Source organism: Ipomoea nil, unplaced genomic scaffold (genome assembly GCF_001879475.1).
Source record: "Ipomoea nil cultivar Tokyo-kokei standard unplaced genomic scaffold, Asagao_1.1 scaffold2191, whole genome shotgun sequence".
Taxonomy (NCBI): domain Eukaryota; kingdom Viridiplantae; phylum Streptophyta; class Magnoliopsida; order Solanales; family Convolvulaceae; genus Ipomoea; species Ipomoea nil.
The window spans coordinates 197,565-217,817 of NW_017618619.1; the positions used below are offsets into that span (position 1 = coordinate 197,565).

General features: G+C 39.8%; 1 long non-coding RNA gene across 1 annotated transcript; it reads left to right on the forward strand.

Moving 5' to 3' along the window:
* LOC109150065 lies at window positions 1-10,371 on the forward strand. The gene is made up of 3 exons (XR_002049083.1): window positions 1-133; window positions 720-722; window positions 10,359-10,371. It is a non-coding gene; the product is annotated as an uncharacterized LOC109150065 (long non-coding RNA).
* The last annotated feature ends 9,882 nt before the right edge of the window (window positions 10,372-20,253 follow it).

A 20,253-nucleotide genomic window follows, 5' to 3' on the forward strand; every position in this document is an offset into this window, starting at 1 on the left:
TTTGTTAAGAGTCCACATTGATAAAATATGAGAGAACATATGGTTTATAAGGGCATGGGTTAGACTAGCTAATTGGTTGGATTCAATCTTTTAGTGTGGTTTGGCACATGTGCATTATAGTCCAGTTAAGTGAGTATCAGAGACTGGTATCAGAGTATGTACTTGGTTATAGGTATCAGAGTCACTTTGGAGGTGGTTGGGGTTCACCTGGTTATGGGTATCAGAGCCACTTTGGGGTGGTTGGATTCAATCGCCTGTTATCAGAGCCTATACCCGGTTATGGGTATCAGAGCCTATTGATCCGATTGATCCTTGATTATTATGTATTGAAGTCGTTAACATTAAGGTTTTTTTTATTATTATTTTGAGTTTTGATTCGTTGCATTTTTTGGATATCGGTTTGGTGTTTTGACTGTTTTCGAATTAGTTTTAAACAGATGTATGGTGGCACTTTTGTAGTATTATTATAGAATTTTGTGGTTAGTAGGATAGAGATTTTGACAATTAATAAAAACAAGACCTTTTTGTACCTTGTGAGGCTGAGAATTCATTTTCCTTCCTAACCAGTTATTTTTAGAGCTGTCAAAACGGGCCAGCTCGGCCCATATGGGCTGACCCATCTCGGGTTCAACTGGAAACGGGACGGGCCGACCCGACCCATTTTCCACGGGTTGGGATTTTCCCAACCCAACCCGTGTAGGACGGGCTAAACGAGTCAGCCCGTCAGCCCGTTTATTCTTTTTTTTTTTTTTTATTTTTATTTATTTACATGATTAAAGTATTTATTATTGTATTGCTAAAAAATTAAACCCATGACCTCTAAGGTAGTAGCCAAGACTATTTCCAATCAACCACATTAACCATGATGAACAAATATGTATATTTATATATATACAAATATGTATATACACATATACACATATAAAATTAGATTTTAGTTTTTAATATGTAATTATAATTTATTTAATTTATATTTAATACTAATATATTTTACATGTAATATTTTTTATTTTGTAATTATAATATATACTATTAAGTTATAAAGTTTATAAAATATATAATTTATTACTTTATGTAATTTATATAATAAATAAACTTTAAATTAATATTTATATAAAGATACAATTAATTGTATTAATTAATACTTGTACTAAATGTAATGTAAATCAATTATCAATTATATATTTAATAATGCTTGTAAATGATGTAAGTACACATATAATTATATTAAAATGTTCAACATGTGTTCTTAGCATAATTGGTTTTAATAGTAATAATTTGATAACTTAAGTAAACGGTCAAAGGTTCAAGTTTTGTTAGCAACAATATTTTTAAATATTAATAAAATACCCAATTATACAACACATTTGGTGGTGGGGTGGGTGGGGATACGGGTTATACGGGTTGGCCCGTGGGGATACGGGTTATACAGGCTGGCCCGTGTAACCCACGGGCCAACCCGTATAACCCATATCTCCCACGGGTTACACGGGCCGGGTTGGAAACGGGACGGGCTGGAAATCCTCCAACCCAGCCCGTGTAAAATATGGGTTAAACGGGCCCAACTCGTCGTTTTGACAGCTCTAGTTATTTTGTAGAGATCTTGTTGTCTGTGAAGTTTAATTGTGGGTTTTATATGTAGATATCCACAGTGACTATGATGTGTGGTTTGATTGTTAAAGTGCAAATCTTATGGAGCATTGATTGTGATGGTGACCATTTGCATTTTTATCTTCATTGCTCAAGTGACTTTGGTTTTGTGTGTTTTCGTTTGGATGATGTGATTTGCAATTCCCTATGTAATAAACATCTAACTCCTATTTTCTTTCTTTGGCCATTATATGCAGCCATTTGACTGGAAAAGGAAGATATTTTTTTAGAAAGAGCAAGAAGAAAAGTGATGCGTTTTCAACATCATGGGAGCTATTTGGTGTTGTTGCTGCTGCAAAGTAGCAAACTCTGAGTAGGAATGAGTTGAATAATACTACTCCGTACAATTTTCATTTTGTTGTTCTTGTTAGTACAATGATAAGGTTTTGTTGTTACCCCAATTAACTTTGGGATATTGATTCATCAAATAATTGGATTTCATTCTTCTTTTTTACCTCTTTACTCTAAGTACGGGTTCCATCATTATACCCCTTCATTCATCATCCTTCCTCATGGTCTTGAATGTTTATCATTAACCTTGTTATGAACTCATTTCACCCCATACAATATGCCTTGTGGAGTATCAAATCCCACTATTTGTTATGAAACAAAGTCTAGTTTAGCATTACATGATTGATAGATTGAGATGGAAAATGGAAGAATATTGTGTAACTTGCAGTGTACCATAATAGTTTTCTTGATCGTGCTACGTCTTACGTGCTTTAACCCTTTTGCTACTAAGCCTTTACGACAATGTATGGTATCTTAAGACTGATGACGATGATTGAGTGGTATAGGATTTGATAGTAGTGGCTGTGGCAGGAGTTTTGGTTAGGGCAAAGATGTTGATATGTGTATACCCGGAATCTTATGAGTTGGGATTTGAGGGCAAGGAGATGATACTTGTTTGGAATGTTTAAGGAAAGAATCCCAAACGCTCTCAAGTGTTCACAACTTCTTTTGTGTCTCCTTTGTTGAGTCTACTGACATAAATGCAGTAGTTTGGTGAGATCCATTGCCAATTTCCTTGTATTTTATGAAGCTCTGACTTCATTACCTCTTGCCTTTGTGTGGGTTAACTTAAGTCTAACACTATTATCAAAACTTTTCATGCATGTACTACTTGCCCTTTCCAAAACACGTTGTGAACTGTCCTTTAGGCCGACACACTTTAAGTTTCAACAACTAACGTACGTTAAGCACACAAACCACACACCTTAAGAAGGAAAACCACGTACCTAAAGCTTTAGATCGACGCATTTAAGTTTTCAACAACTGACGTACCTTAAGTCACACAGTACAAAAATTCACACACCTTAAGCATAAAAACTATGCACCTTAAAAAGAAAAACCATGCACCTTAAATTTGACCTAGATGCAAAAAGATCAAATTGCCATCACATTTTTTTTAATCATTGTTAATCCTGAACGTTGATTTAGACAAAATCAATGGCTTAAATTTAACCGCACAAATGCACGGAACACACCCAACCGCACATGAACTAAATTATATATATATATATATATATATATATAGCGTACATATGAAACATTATATTGTATGCATATTAAGTATGTGTACATATTAAGCATATGTTGTGTGTGTATATCTTATGTTGTACACAATATATGTTTAATAAGAACACGTTATAATGTTTCATATGCATAACGTTTTTTATTTTCTCAATTAATTTCATCTATAGATATCTCATATTTTTTAATACACCAAATTAGTTCTTATATTCTTACGTGAGGAGTGGTTCTTAAATGATTACAATTTTGGAGGTAGTTTGATGATTTATTTCACGGTTATAGTTGCCAAAGAAGAAAATGGAAAATGAGTGTCCTTAAACTGATGTTTATCCAATTTTCCAAAACATAAATCATGTTTGTTGAAGCATCGGGGTTCCCCTCTTCCCACCAAATATGCCCTTCACTCTTCCCATCCCCACATACGCTTAGCAATTCGGTGATTCGTAAATAAAAACATTTATACATAACTATCCTGCAATTTTCGCCAAATAAAATTGGTTAGTGTTCTATTTTCATGTATGCCACCGTCAGCTTTTGAGACCCCCTTATTAAATGAGATGGTGAGATGAGATCCCATCCATTTATAAATTTGTAATGGATTGATGAGATTGAATGAAGAATATAATGTAAATAAGGGCATATTTTAAATATGGGGGTTTAAAAGTAATTGTATTAATGTGTTAATTTTGGTTAGAATGTCAACAGATAACAACAACTCATCTGCCATCTCATCATCCCTAACTGCCAATTCTGTTATGTTTAGTAGAAGTTAGTTATGGTAGTTAGAAGAGAATTGTCTTCTCTAATCTTCCAAGTAGAATGTATATAGTGTTCTCTAACCCTCTGTAATTGAATGATGGTCAATGTAACAGTACTCTTTCTTCCCTGCTTGTTACTTCTCTGCTTGGCCAATTTCTTCTTTCTGCTCTCTTTCTTGATATGGTATCAGAGCCACAATGGCTTGGCGACCACCAGCCGTAAACATGAATCAGCAAGGAGCTTCTCTCCCACCAACTCCCGTCCCAGCTTCAAATCAAAACCCTAGCACCAGCTCAAATCATAATCAGTCTAGCAGAAACTTCGATCCAAACGATCAGACAGATCCTCTCCACCTTCATGCCAATGAGAGTCCTACCCTGCAGTTAGTGACAGCACAGTTAGAGGGGAGGTCGAATTATCACTCTTGGGCAAGGGCCATGGAAATGGCATTGAGATCCAAGAACAAAATGTTGTTTGTTGAAGGACTGGTGCCTGCACCCAGCAAACTGGATCCCAAATTCTACTATTGGGATCGTTGTAATACGATGTTGCTCTCCTGGATATTGAGAGCATTGTCTCCTACCATAGCTGGGAGTGTTCTCTGGATCAACACAGCCGAAGGAGTATGGAAAGACCTGAGGAAGAGATTCAGTCAGCAGGATGTGTTCAGAGTCGCTGAAATTCAATCTCAAATTCATCATGTTAGACAAGGTAATTCCACAATAACTGAATACTTTACACAATTGAAGTTATTGTGGGATGAAATGCTGGTTTTAAGACCTATTCCCAGCTGTGAATGCTCCCCTAATTGTGCATGTGGAACTCATTTGTCTGAGAAAGTGCTGGTTCACCTACAAAATGACATGCTATCTGCTTTCCTGACTGGCTTGAATGATAATTACACAAGTGCAAAAAGGCAGATCATGTTAATGAAACCCCTCCCTGATGTGAATGAGGCTTTTTCCATGGTTTCACAACAAGAAAGACAACTGGATATTGAATCCACCACTCTAGGAGACAACATGACAAGTGCAAATGCTTTTTTCACAAAAGCAGACAACAATGGCAGAAAGCCCTTTCCTAATCAGAAACAAAGACCTGTATGCAGTTATTGTGGATGTACAGGACACACAATTGATAAGTGTTACAAGAAGCATGGCTACCCACCCGGTTTGAAATGAAGAAACAGAGGGTTGGGCTCAGCCAATCAAGTGCAAGGACCTGTTCAAGAAAACAGCAACTCAGAAGCAACTTCTGCTTTCACTCAGGAAGATTACAGGAGGTTTCTTGAATTCATGCAAAATGAGAAGATGAAGGCTGATATGAAGATCAACACTCCTTTTGATCTTAATCCCCAGGTGAATACCATGGCCTCCAACTATATGAAGGTCAACACTCCTCTTGATCCTAAGCCTCAGACCATGGCTGCCAACTTCATTCCAAATGCTCATCATAAAGGTAAGACTGCTAAGTCTGAATCAGAATGGATTATTGATAGTGGTGCCACACACCACATTGTATGCAATGTACATTTACTTCACACATCTAAGAAGGCACAAGGGATTCATGTGGATCTACCAAATGGACACTATGCAGAGGTGTCTCACACAGGAACTGTCCATCTATCCACTGATTTGATATTGAAGAATGTTTTGTGTGTTCCCATATTTCAGTATAATCTTATATCTTTGGGAGAGCTTGTAAAGGGATCAAATTGTAGTACTCTATTCCATTCTGACCAGTGCATTATACAGGATCAACTCCATGGGAAGATGATTGGTCTAGCTAAGCTGGAGAAGGGCCTCTATCACCTCACATTTCCTGTTTTTGTTCAGAATATACCTGCTGTTTTTCCAACTGTGAATTCTTGTAGTTTTTGGCATGCTAGGTTAGGGCATGTTTCTGAAGGAAAGATAAAAGCTCTTCATGCTTTAGATGATAAAATTTGTAATGATAAGCCTACTGTCTGTGAATATTGCCATATGGCTAAACAAAGAAGGTTACCTTTCCAATCTAATCCATCTGTTGCAAGTCAGTGTTTTGATCTTATTCACCTTGATATATGGGGTCCCTTTCATGTCCCTACTATCTATGGACATAAATACTTCTTAACCATAGTTGATGATCACAGCAGAGCCACTTGGACCTATTTAATGAGAAACAAAAATGAAGCAAGGCAAATTATTCAAAATTTCTGTGAATTAATCAAAACACAGTTTGAAAAGGGAATTAAGTGCATGAGATCTGACAATGGAAAAGAGTTCTTCATGGAAGAATATTATCAGAAGAAAGGGATCATTCATCAAAAGTCTTGTGTTTATACTCCCCAGCAAAACAGTGTTGTGGAAAGAAAGCATGGACATATACTTTCTGTGGCAAGAGCCATAAGGTTTCAAGCTAAACTACCTGAAGAATTCTGGGGTGACTGCATATTGCATGCTGTCTATTTGATAAATAGACTTCCTTCAGCAGCTCTAGGGAACCAAATCCCATATCAAATCTTATTTGAGAAAGCCCCACAATACCAACACATTAAAGTCTTTGGATGCCTAGCATTTGCCACAATCCCAAGTTGTCTAAGAAATAAGTTCTCTTCAAGAGCTAGGAAATGTGTGTTTTTGGGCTTTGCAAATGGTGTGAAGGGATACAAACTTATGGACTTCAACACTAAAGAGGTATTCCTATCAAGAGATGTATCCTTTTATGAGAACATTTTCCCTTTTCAGAACACTCAAGTCACTCAAACTCCCAGCCTGATTCTACCATCTGAAGGGGTGTCATGTTTGCCTTATGATGAAGGCACTGCTTTGCCTATTACTCAGGATCCTCCTGAGACAGAAGATGGTCCACATGAATCAGATCATATTGTCTCTCAGGATGCTGGTTTCTTTGACACTGAGTCACCAACAATGCCTGTACCAGAACTGAGAAAATCAACAAGAGTAAGAAATAAGCCTGCTTATCTTGGAGATTATGCATGTCAAAATGCCATAAGTAGAACATCCCCACATAACATCTCAAAGTTTCTTTCCTATGAGAATCTCTCACAGTCATACAAGGCCTTTGCTGTAAATGCTCTAAGTGCCAAGGAACCAAAGATCTACAATGAGGCAATCAAGCAGGAGTGTTGGAAAAAGGCCATGGAGTCAGAAATCAGTGCATTAGAGGCTAACAACACTTGGTTCCTCACTGATCTTCCTTCTTCCAAGGTACCTATAGGGTGCAAGTGGGTGTTCAAAACCAAATTGAAAGCAGATGGAACAATTGAAAGGCATAAAGCCAGACTTGTGGCAAAAGGGTATACACAAACACCTGGCTTGGATTATCTAGAAACATTCAGTCCTGTGGCAAAAATAACCACAATCAGAGTGCTGCTTGCTGTGGCTGCAATCAAAGGGATGGACACTTCACCAACTTGATGTGAACAATGCCTTCCTACATGGGGATCTAAATGAAGAAGTGTACATGACCCTACCTCCTGGATTTACACCTTCTAAACCTGGCCAAGTGTGCAAATTAATCAAGTCCCTCTATGGACTAAAGCAAGCTAGCAGACAGTGGAATGTCAAGCTTACTCAAGAGTTGCTAAGCATGGGGTTCAAGCAGGCCATATCTGACTCTTCTTTATTCACCAGAGGCAAGGGTAATGAATTCATAGCACTACTTGTATATGTTGATGATGTGGTAGTTGCTAGTCCAGATACAGATCAGGTACAGCAGATCAAAAGGCATTTAGACAATGTTTTTCACATCAAGGACTTAGGTCCTTTAAAATTTTTCTTGGGCTTGGAGGTTGCTAGAAGCAGTAAAGGGATTCATGTAACTCAAAGAAAGTATACTCTGGAATTGCTTGAAGAAACTGGTTTCTTACAATGTAGACCTGTCAAAACTCCTATGGTACATTCATCTAGACTTAGCAAAACTGCTGGAAACACTTTAGAAGATACTACTCAGTACAGAAGACTGGTAGGGAAATTGCTATATCTCACAATCACAAGACCTGATATAGCCTATGCTACACAACAACTATCTCAATTTCTAGATTGTCCCACTGATGAACATCTACAAGCTACACACAGGGTTCTCAGATATGTGAAAGGAGCTCCTGCACAAGGCTTATTCTTCTCAGCCTCATCAACCCTGTTGATCAAGGGATTCTCTGATTCTGACTGGGCTGCATGTCCAGATACTAGAAGGTCTGTTACTGGCTTCTGCATCTTTATTGATAACACCTTGATATCTTGGAAATCAAAGAAGCATCACACCATATCTAGAAGCTCATCTGAAGCTGAATATAGAGCACTTGCCTCAACAGCCTGTGAAATACAATGGTTAGTATATCTGCTACAGGATCTAGAAGTGAATGTTAAAACTCCAGCTATGTTATATTGTGATAGCAAATCAGCCATTGCAATAGCTGAGAATCCAGTCTTCCATGAGAGAACAAAGCATATTGAAATAGATTGCCATCTTGTAAGGGAAAAGTTGCAGAAACAAGTGTTAAGGTTACTGCATGTTACCACCTCCAACCAGCTAGCAGATGTGTTCACAAAACCCCTTCCTGTTGGCATGTTTTGCAGTCTCATCTCCAAGCTAGGACTACAATCCTTGTACACTCCAGCTTAACCCTCTGTAATTGAATGATGGTCAATGTAACAGTACTCTTTCTTCCCTGCTTGTTACTTCTCTGCTTGGCCAATTTCTTCTTTCTGCTATCTTTCTTGATATAGAATTAGATTGGAGTCTTTGCCATAATCAAAGATAACAAATATTATGGAAATAAGTTCTAGTCAATTCTAGACAATGTCAGTAGGAGTTTAACCGTGAGCTTTTGATTTGTGATTGGGACGAGTTTTTAGAGGTTGAAGATGGCGAGTAGCGCAGGTATGAGAGTTGCTGACTTAAGTATGTAATTAACTTTGTACGTTGGTCTATGCATCCAGGTCCTACGGCGTGTGCGTGAACAGAATTTGTACGTTCATTTTGAATGAATTAGACGGTATGACTGTTTTTGTGGTTAGTGCATGAAATGCGGTGTGTGCATTTGTTTATGACGGATTGTGCGTCATGGGCCATAGCAATTTTGTGTGTGCGTTTGTTCACGTAGGCCTGTGCGTGTGTGTATTATTTGTGGTCTGTGCGTGATGACAAATAAAATGTTCTGTGTATTACAATTATCTAATGTAATGGTTGTGATTATTTATGGAAGATAATATTATATTATTCATAACATCTTATGGACTACTGTATTGGTTTGTGACTTACAGACAACTTTGAAAAGAATGATGATGGGGTGGATTGTGTTATGGAGGTACCCCCGGGTAGCACGATGGTTTGGATACCGGAGTGTGATCAATGTCTAAAACCATTTGAAGGACAAGAATTTGAGTCATTAGATGCCGGAATTGATTTTTATATAAAGTTAAGAAAAATCGAACGTTCAAAACATGTGGTTTGGCGACAAGGCATAATAGTAGAAGTTACCCACAAAAACAGTGATATTTTTATTTGGTTAGAATTGCACGCACCAAAACAAAAAAGAGCATAAATAATGATGTGTGATTCAGATCATAGTGGATATGTTTGATGTGCACGTTGTCTAAAAGATGGTTTGCGTTAAAGTTTTTAGTACGGAATATGAACAACTGTTAGCCAATTGCACAATGGACAACATTACGCACAAGCATAATACGTAGGACGCATCAACAAGCAAGGAATTACAGAAAACGCACACACTTCACCCCAAGAGCGCACATATAATACACAATATGAAATGTGGAATATACAGATGTAATTCAATATAAGCTAAGGTGGATTCGATGAATGGGATACGAATTAGAAGGTGAATACTAAGTTTATAAAAATACAATAAAATTAAATATATATATTCAAGGAGTCAAAAAGAATTACAATTATGTAATCCTCAATTTTGTTACGCTCGTGACTAATTTAGGGACTTAAATATTGGCCTAGAACGCACCTACTGCCCCTCATAAAAATACAACATTACACACAAGCTATAAACCTTCGTGGATTTGAAAATTCAACAACTCTCCTAATCCCAACTCGACCACAGCTCTCTCCTGACAAGCATTAAACCGCCTTATCGGTGCGACCAAATGCTTGGGAGAAGCACGAATCTACAAAAACGGAAATAGTTTCAAGTCATCCGCGTCTAGCCCATCATCCTCCTCGTGTCTGGTTGCGGAACAGGGGGTGCTTCAACATCCTCGGCCGGCATCAAATGTGCAGCAGCCTCTACCGCATTTATCGTCTCTACAGTCGTGACACCTAGACATACCAAAATTGATGCACTATTAGCAACAAAAGATACCACAAAATAGTAAAAAAAAATTATCATACTCATGAGCACTCACTTTTCCCCCCCAACGCACAGACCAGAATTGGGAAACCAGTAGCCCAATATTACGCACTAGCTTATTACTTAGAACGCACCAACCAATTAGCAATTACAGTATTACGCACAAACATCACCCCAAGAACGCACACACTAATTGCCAGTACAATATGCTCTACAATATTATAAAAAATGAGAACATGACAAGCCAATCACGATTAAAGCTACCTTATATACACACACACACACACACAAAATATATATATATATATATATATATATTTCGGATACTTCTAACAAAACCAACATTAATGAACCCCAACTCCAAATATGTCCAACAAGTGCACACACTTCCTCACACCACCGTACACACGTAAATGTAGATCCTAAAAATACAATATTACGCACAAACCTCATACCAACAACGCACACACTAATTAATACTCTCGTATGCTACACAATATTTAATGTGGAATACAAGATGTAAAGCAATATAAGCAAAGGTGGATTTGATGAATGGGATACGAATTAGATGGGAATATTAAGTTTATAAAAACAAAATAAAATATAATATATGAATTCAAGTATTCAAAAAAATATCACCAAATTTTCAAATATCTCATAAAAAGAAATACCTTCAACATCCTCGGACGGCATCAAATGTATAGTCGTGACACCTAAACATACCAAAATTAATGCATTATTATCAACAAAAAATTACCACAAAATAGTAAAAAAAAGTATCATACTCGTGAGCACCGACTTTCCCCCCCACCCCCAGCGCACAGACCAGAATCCCCCTCCCAGCAGCCCAATAGTAGGCACTAGCTTATTACTTACGACGCACCAACCAATCAGCAATTATAGTATTACGCACAAACGTCACCCCAAGAATGCACACACTAATTGTCAGTACAATATGATCTACAATATTATAATTAATGACAACATGACAAGTCATTCACGATTAAAAATACCTTACATAAAAAAAAAAAAACAAAATAAACTCCGGATACTTAAAACAAAACCAACATTAATGAACCCCAACTTCAAATATGTCCCACAAAGCGCACACACTTCTACACACCACCGTACACACGTATATTTGCACCGTAAAGATAAAACATTACGCACAAGCCTAAAACGTAGAACGCATCAACGAATTACTAATTACAATATCACACACACATATGTAAATCACTATAAGCTAAGGTGGATTTGATAAAAGGAATACGAATTAGATGAGAATATTAAGTTTATAAAAACAAAATAAAATATAATATATGAATTCAAGTATTCAAAAAAATAACACCAATTTTACAAAAATCTCATTAAAAGAAATACAATTATATAACCATCCATTTTGTTAACACACGTGATTAGTTTAGTGACTCAACGCACAAGCCTAAAACGTAGAACGCTTGAACGAATTACTAATTACAATGTTACGCACAAGCTGAAAACGTAGAACGCACCAATCAATTAGTAATCAAAGTATTACGCACAAACGTCTCACAAACGCCACACAATGAACGCACACACTAATTATTACTTCAATATGTTTCATAGTAGTTAAAAATAAAAATAGCAGAAAATACAAACCATTATGCAGTGATTACTTCATCAAATTTGTAGCAACTGCAACTGATACAATAAACAACACTACAATGTAACAATTATAAAATACACGTGTCTATTATATTTGTTCAATTCAATATTACTTTATTGGCAGCATAAGATGAGAAATATTGTTTACAAACTACTTCAAGGGATATACAATTTTTAAATAACTAAAATTTGAACATGAGAGAAAAAAATAAAATTAAAGAGACATAGGTATAGTAGGTGAGAAATCCGTGTGATGTGCAAAAATTTTAGATAACAAGCTCAATCAACAATAAAAACCTCACAAACACGCAAACACAATATATGTTAAAAAAAAAACAAGCAGAAATGAAAAATTCATATGAGTATACGAATTGATTATACGAGTAAACGAATTGATTCCACATTCAAAACAAGACTTTAATCTAAAATAACAACAAGCATGAATTCAAGCTCATTGAAAATACTGACTTTTCATATCACTAAGAAAAAAAAAACAAAACAAAAAAAAAAAAAAACAAACCGCGAAACCCTAACACCTCTACCCACACCCCCAGCCTCCGACCGACCCCCTAACCAACTTACAGCCCAACACCACACCGCCCCCAACACCGCCACACCAAACCATCACCCCCCAACAACCGTCAACAACCCCCACGGAAAAACCCCACCCCCCAAGCATATACCTACCAGACGAAACAATAAAACCCCTACTGCCCCAACACTGCCACGCCCCACCACCACAATCAACAATCAAAACCCTGCATGCAACCCCCACCCCACCCAGACCAAAACCCCATGCCGGAACCCGGAGACCCACACACAAAAAAAAAACATGGAACTCGGAATACCTTGAGTAAAACCGGACGAACTGCCCTTCCGACGCTTACAATGCCTGCTAGAAGAACCCGCTATGTAACTCTACCACTTGGATGACTAGGACAAACCGGAATCGGAGAGGAGCTCGCTCGCTAAACACAGAAGACTCCGCCTAAAACCTTGTGACGCAGGGATGGAGAGAAGTGACAGAAGATGAAGTGAAACGTCTTGGGCAAGGTGAAGAGTCACGGCTTTGAAATCTAAAAATTGATAATGATTTGATCCCAAAAATAACGTTAGAAAATTATACACACGCGCTATAATTAAGGGATCAGAAATAAATACACAAATAAAAAACCACAATGACCCAGCTCCATTACAAATCATCAGCACATGGGATCCAAAAAAGTCAAAATCTAAACCGTTAAAAACTAAAAATAAACGAACCAGATGACGTCTCACCAATCTCATCAAATTAGGGGTCTCATTGGATCCAATATATATGTATATATATATGTGTGTGTGTGTGTGTGTGTGTGTGTGTGTGTGTGTGTGTGTGTGTGAAGCATAGTAAATTTGCAAACAAATAAATACCCGGAGTACGGGTAGTCGAACCACAGGGAAGTGGGGTACTAAGCACTAGCTACTAGACTACTCACGTGAAGCTAGTCCTAACAAAACAGGTGATTTTGGCAATTGAGAAAATTAAATAGCTAAATAAACAGATTGATGAAAATATAAGAATAAAATAGGATTCCTGGGATCTAAGTGTTTAATCCCCTAGTGGCAATCAAAGAAGTAATATTTAATTCAGTTCTAGACCTGTGTGAAAGATGTAGAGTTGAATTACTTCCGTAATCTCAATCTCTGGTGATTATCCACTCCCGTGCGACAAACACTCAATAAGAACAAGAAACGGCATTCGTTAATTCCTAATTACCACCATCTCCCGAACTGGCAATAATTATTAATTAAATTCCCTAACAAAATTGCCCTTTTCCCAAGGCGCAACTGTCAAGTGCAAACGAGTGTGCCCTAATTTATGCCTAACTTCCGTTCAGACATGAATATGGCTATATGAAGCAAGCAATTTAGGCCTTTAATTACTAGCAACAACATTCAGATACGCGATTGCAACACAAGTAATAAAAACTGTCATAAGTATATTAAAGAAATTAAGCTCTTGGCACATAAGTTCATAAACACATTCACCCAGAAATCCTTAAGGTGTTTTAGCCACTCATGGCCATAATAACATTCAAATCAAAATCAGGAATAAACAAAACAACGATTGAAGTAAAAGAAAAAGGGAAAGAATTCTCCCAAATCTTCCTAGCGATTTCTCTACTCCAAGGCCGATTGTAGATATTGATCTTGTTCCTCTTGAATTTGCTCTGTTCTTGTCTCCAAAATCGCGGTCTCTGAATTCATATTAGGGTTGAGGAAGGTGAGATTTTATAGCTAGAAGCCTAGAACCAATCCCGGTAGAAATATGAATTTTATGCAAAATTGGACTATAATTGTATCTAGGGCGAAATCGTAATTCTCTTATTTAATTAAGATATTGCCGTCATTAATCATTTGATATTGCTGCCATCATATGATTAGGAAATTATTGCACCCTTGATTTTGGAATTCAATGAAGCCATTTGAAATTTTGGAATTGCAGCCTTTTATTTCATTTAGAACACTGCCGCGCCCTTCTTAATTTCAGCGTCGCTCGCTCGACGCGTCGAGAGTCCCTGGTCTCGTCCGAAACACTGTCGAATTCGTTGTGTATGTGTCATTCGATCTACTTTTAACCCCAAATTTATCCTAGAACTTCCCTTGCTCATAACTTTGACCTACAATGGTTAAAAAACACTAACAAATACCATAAAACATTCAAAACAAGTGTGAACCATAACTAAATAATAAAAACAAGGGATTGTGCAATTAAATACCAAAATTATGGACCCAAGCCTAACAAATATAATTAAATCAATACTAAAAATATGCACAATTGGACTCACATCAACTATGTATGTATGTATGTATGTATGTAGAATTAGGTTCTGGTGCAGTTGACAGCCCCAGGTGCAGTTGTGGGGTTAAATATGAGCCATTGATCTTGCTTAAATCAAGGTCCAGGATTACCAAAACTTAAAAAAAAAAAAAAAAAAAGTGATCGCGGTGGCAATTTGATAATTTTGCATCTAAGTCAAATTTAAGGTGTGTGAGTTTTGTGCTTAAGATGCGTGAGTTTTATGCTTAATGTGCCTGGGTTTGTGCTTAAGGTGCATGAGGTTGTGCTTAAGGTGCGTGAGTTGTGTACTTAATGTGAGTAGTTGTTGAAACTTAAGGTGCGTGAGTTTTGTGCTTAAAGTGCGTGAGTTTTGTGCTTAAGGTGCGTGAGTTTGTGCTTAAAGTGCGTGAGTTTTGTGCTTAATGTGAGTAGTTGTTAAACCTTAAGGTGCGTCGGTTTTGTGCTTAAGGTGTGTGGGTTGTGTGCTTAAGGTGCGTGAGTTCTGTGCTTAATGTGAGCCATTTTAAAATATTAGGTGCGTGGGTTTGTGTTCTTAAGGTGCTTTATTCTATGCTTAAGGTGCGTGATTTATGTACTTAAGGTGAGTAATTTGTGTTCTTAAGGTGCTTTGTTTGTGTGCTTAAGGTGCGTGGTGATTTGTGTACTTAAGGTGCGCCATTTTAATGCTTAAGGTGCGTCCAACCGCACAACCGCATGGGAAATCATTCTCGCACCTGAACCCTTCCCTATGTATGTATGTTATAATAACAATAACAATAATTATAATACACGTTGCTTCCTTTTTCTAGTATTTGTACTGCAAATGCACGGAGTATTATAATAGTGTTTTAATATTGTCATATTTTATTACGGTTGGTTTTTGGGTTTTTGGGCCCAGGGGGGTCCAACACAACCTTAGTCGGTGGATTCACCTTTCAATAAAAGAACTTTCTTTGGCCCAAAAGAATAGCAGGATAGTGTCTTTCTTATAGCTTGGGCATGGACTCGCCTCTTTTACAATGGCGGAGGGGCCTTTATATAGTAGGCCCTCCTTCAACCGAGTTGAAGTACATTGAAGACTGCTTTTAAAGCTAATTACATTTTAGAGCCGTTGGGTGCCGTTATCGGGCCGGCCAACGACTCTCTTGGGTTCCTTAACAGTTCGCTTGGTCGAGCCCTTTAAATGCCACTCAACGGCTCTTTGCCGAGTCTTCTCTTCAACCTGGGCCGGGACCGACTCCTGGACTCGGCCCAGGCCTCTGCTGGGCCCTACTTCTGACCCATATTCTGTTGGGCTGCTACCTACCTACTCTGTAGGGGTGGAAATAGGCCAGGCCGAGCCAGGCTTTTAAAAATTAGGCCTAGGCCTGTTATATAAATTTAAGGCCTGAGCCTGGGCCTGAGCCTGTAATAGGCTCATTTTTAGGCTCAAGCCTGAGCCTACCATTAGCCTGGCCTGGCCTAAAGCCTGTTTAAAGGCCTGAAAGAATTTATGTGACTTCAGTGCTTCATATCACTGTCGAAATGAAGAATAATTCACAACTTATGAAGATTGTTTGCAATTACTTTGTATTTGATAAAGAAATCAAAATGAAGTACAATGCTTTGTCATTTAAGGTTTCAGATCAGAATATCGCCAGTATGGTGATGTAAGTAGATACGGAGTACAATTTAGAATATATTTATTCAAGCCCTCATCCACAAACATCTCACAGGATTCAAATATCTAATAATGCGGATCCAAAAACAAATGATATTATGAAAGTGCATCCGCTCCAACAACAATTTCTAATATCTCACCAGTGATCTTAACATGCCTCTACCGATTATAAGTAATGGAAAGCGTTCTCTTCAACTCGATAGTCAGACTGGAGAAGCACTATCGGCCTATCGCCCGTCATAGTTGCCGCACCCCGCAACCACCGCCACATCGTCGCTGGAGATTGACGCCAGTTGCCAGAGATTCAGACCGTCGCCATCCATCATCCTAGTAATCAGCATCTTCACTTATCTTCGTATTCATCTTCATCAAAATCGTAGATCTACATCTTCGTCCTTATTGCCGTTTCCGACAGCGAGGGAGGGGGATTTATTTAATCGGAGATGAGGGGAATTATAGCAATAGAGGCGATTAGGGTTGAGTAGTTTACTGTTTACATATATTATATATACTTAGGAGACATAAGGTTATATTTTAAAATTAAAATTTTGCTAGGCAGGAAATATATATATATATATATATATATATATATATATATATATATATATATATATATATATATATATATATATATATATATATATATATATATATATATATATATATTATAAACAGGCTTGGCCTGCAGGCTCATAGGCCAGGCTTTACTTACACAGGCCTAGGCTTATTTAGTAAATAGGCTTTAAATTAGGCCTAAGCCTGGCTTATTTATTAAATAGGCTAGGCCTAACTAGGCCCTAAACAGGCCAGGCTATAGGCCCCTACAAGGGGCCTGGCCTCTTTCCACCCCTACTACTCTGGACTCTTCCCCATCCTGGGCTTCTTCTCTTGGGCCGGGGTCCACACCACATCATCTAGTCCCTCACTTTCTCATACTCGGGCCCCTAACTCGGGTATGGGAAAGTAGTAGTATCTCCTCCCTTTAATCAGCAAATCTCTGGTTTAATTGTCCGAATAACGCCCAAATTCTTCGCCATCTCGCCTGATTCACCGGGGCCATTTAGATTCCTTCCTTGTCTCGAGGATCCTATAAATATCACTCTGATTTCTTCACCTTCCATCACCTTTTGAATTAGCTATGGGTCGCTCCCCTCTGAAAGGAAAGATGATAGACTTTGGGTCGCCTCGCCGTCCTCTTCCTTCTAAACGGTCGAGGCCCGAAAAAGAGGGCAAGAAGAAGGCTCATCGGCCATCCTCCCAGAAGTCTCACACCGGTACCACGTCTCTTATGCCGCAGCCGTCGACTGTCATTCCTTCTCTCGTGACACATACTCCGGCTCCAGCCGACCTGCCGCCACCGACTATGGCCAGGGTTACTGCTCAGGATGGATCTTTTGTCGAGGGGCTGTCCCGGAGCAATTATCCTTCCGTATGACCTTCACCATCCCACTCGACGATCTGGAAGGGTCGGCGACTGATCTGATAACCGATGCTGACTTTGCCCGGTACTTGGAGCTATACCCAGACGATGAGGCGTCGGTGGTGCCGCCCATTATGCCTGCTTTCTAAGACTCTTTCTGTCCGTCTCCTACCGGACCATCGGAGGAGGCATTCCCTCAGAACGAGTCTTCTTCTCCCAGCGAGTAACTGTGCTGATTGGAGCCTGCCAGCGACATTTCAAGGGAGAGTCATGAGAGGAGCATTTATATATTTTACCCTTTTCGCTTTGATTTAATAAGCTCCTTAATTTGTGTGCCGTCTCCCTGATTAATAATATTATATTTTTATTTCCGAGATCCCTTCTTTTCACTCGCCCAGATGCGTTGGTCGACTGGCCTCCGAGTCGGCCGGATAACGAATCTTTAAAGTCTGACATCTGCGCTCAGTATCCCTAGGAAATCTCATCTTTTCAGTTACCGTGCAAATCTCCCTCTTCCCGAGCGCAGTTGATGGAACCATTCTCTGACGAAGATTCCCGAATCCCATTTAATCCTGCCCCGTGGCAGTTACAATTCTTCCCGCGATTTCCGCCTAGATATTCGTTCCCATTTTGGGCTATATAAAGGGTCACTCTCACTTGGTATTCCTTACACTTTCTGATTTAGCAACCTCCATCATGAGTTATCGAACCGATGACCGTCGCTTCTCCATTTGCCTAAGGGAACAGGCTCGGCTAAAGAAGCTGAGGCAAAAGAGATTGGCCAATGGTGGCCGATTGTCGGGGGATTCTTCCTCAGATCCCATTGTGGTGCCGCCGGACATGCTAGACTTGATCCTCGTGGACTCGGATAAACGCCCAGTGGAGCCGGTAGTAGAGGAGTCAGCACCAAACGAGGAAGAAGTGTGGGAGGTTCCTCCTCTCTTTGGGGTGGCTATGTCTCCCAGCGCCCTCGAGAGGCCCCTCCAGATGATTGATGATGGGAAGCCTGCCGTTTACCTGGATGAGGTGCCGGAGTCGGAGCCGACTCCTCCACCTTTTCGCCCCCAGCTTTTCTTGGAAGGCCCGCCTCCAGCTCACCGGGTGGAGAAGAACGATCCGTGACTTGTTTTATGTAACCTTGGCCGAGATATAAGCCCTTATCCTTTATGATTAATAAACTGTTGTTCTCTTTGCCTTCCACTTTGTTTGATGTAATGTCGACGTCGACTTCTGATTCGACTACTGGACTCGGCCCAGTTTATCCAGGGCCACTTAACGTCTCCTGGTGGGCCTGGCTCAATGATCTGACTTTAAGCACCTTCGACCCGTACCTGGGCAGCGCAGAGGCCATGGCCTACAATGGGCTTCACGTCAATGAGTCGGGTCGTCCTTGCTTGCCCTAGGTCTAGGCCAGACGCGCCGTCTTAGGCCAACCCTAGGACTCAACCGTCACTCCGTTTCTCGAGGTCATTTATTGCAAACGTCGCTTCATCTCCCATCAACCTTTACTATTCTCCAGTGAATGTGTGACACGTGGCCACCTCTTGGAATTCTCCCCTTTTAAATACCCCGTCTTCCCTCTTTTCCTCACTTCACTACTCAATTTCTGCAAAATATTCCCTGAAATCAAGTTCGACTCGTCTCCGGCGACTCTTCTCACCGGACACCCTTCAGGTTGGTACCATGTCTTCTTCTCCTTCTTCTTTTTCTCACCGTTCGGCAGAGTCTCCGGCCTCCACGTCTTCGTCATCGTCTTATTCTTCTTCTTCCTCTTCTTCTTCTTCTTCTCCTCGCCGTATGGAAGCCCCGTCCGGTCTTCCATCGACGTCTTCACCTCAATCGGACCCTTCATCTTCGGGGACGGTTACTCCTCTGAGCCCGGCCTCTCTTACGACGGTGGCGGCTCTTCCTCATGGCACCCAACGACCGAGGGGAAAATTCGACTCCATGCCCCGGCCGGCGGGATCTCCGTCGCTGGTTACTGACACGGACCTGGAGATGGCCCGTTTCCTTCTTGGCCCTTCGGCCACTGTACTTCCACCGGACAACCGGCTAATCTTTGACCCTCCGGAAGACTGCGTCGGTATCCATCTGCGCTCGGTGACCTTTGGCTTCCGAGTGCCACCTCATCCTTTTCTTTCCCTCTTTTATCGCCATTATAATCTGGTTCCGGGTCAGCTCGTGCCTAACTCGCACCGCCTTCTCACCTGCTTCATTAATCTCTGCCATTGGTGGCTTTGCGAGCCCGACCTATATCTTTTTAGGTGCTTGTTCACAATGAACAAGGCCGGCTCCCACTCCCCGGGCTTCATCCAAGTTGCTACCCGACCCGGGTGTCAGTTGTTCGAGGGTCTTCCAGATTCCATAAAGGACTGGAAACCCTATTTCTTCTTTGTTCGCCCATCTTTCTCCACCTTCACTTTCCCCACCTTATGGCCGGCTGC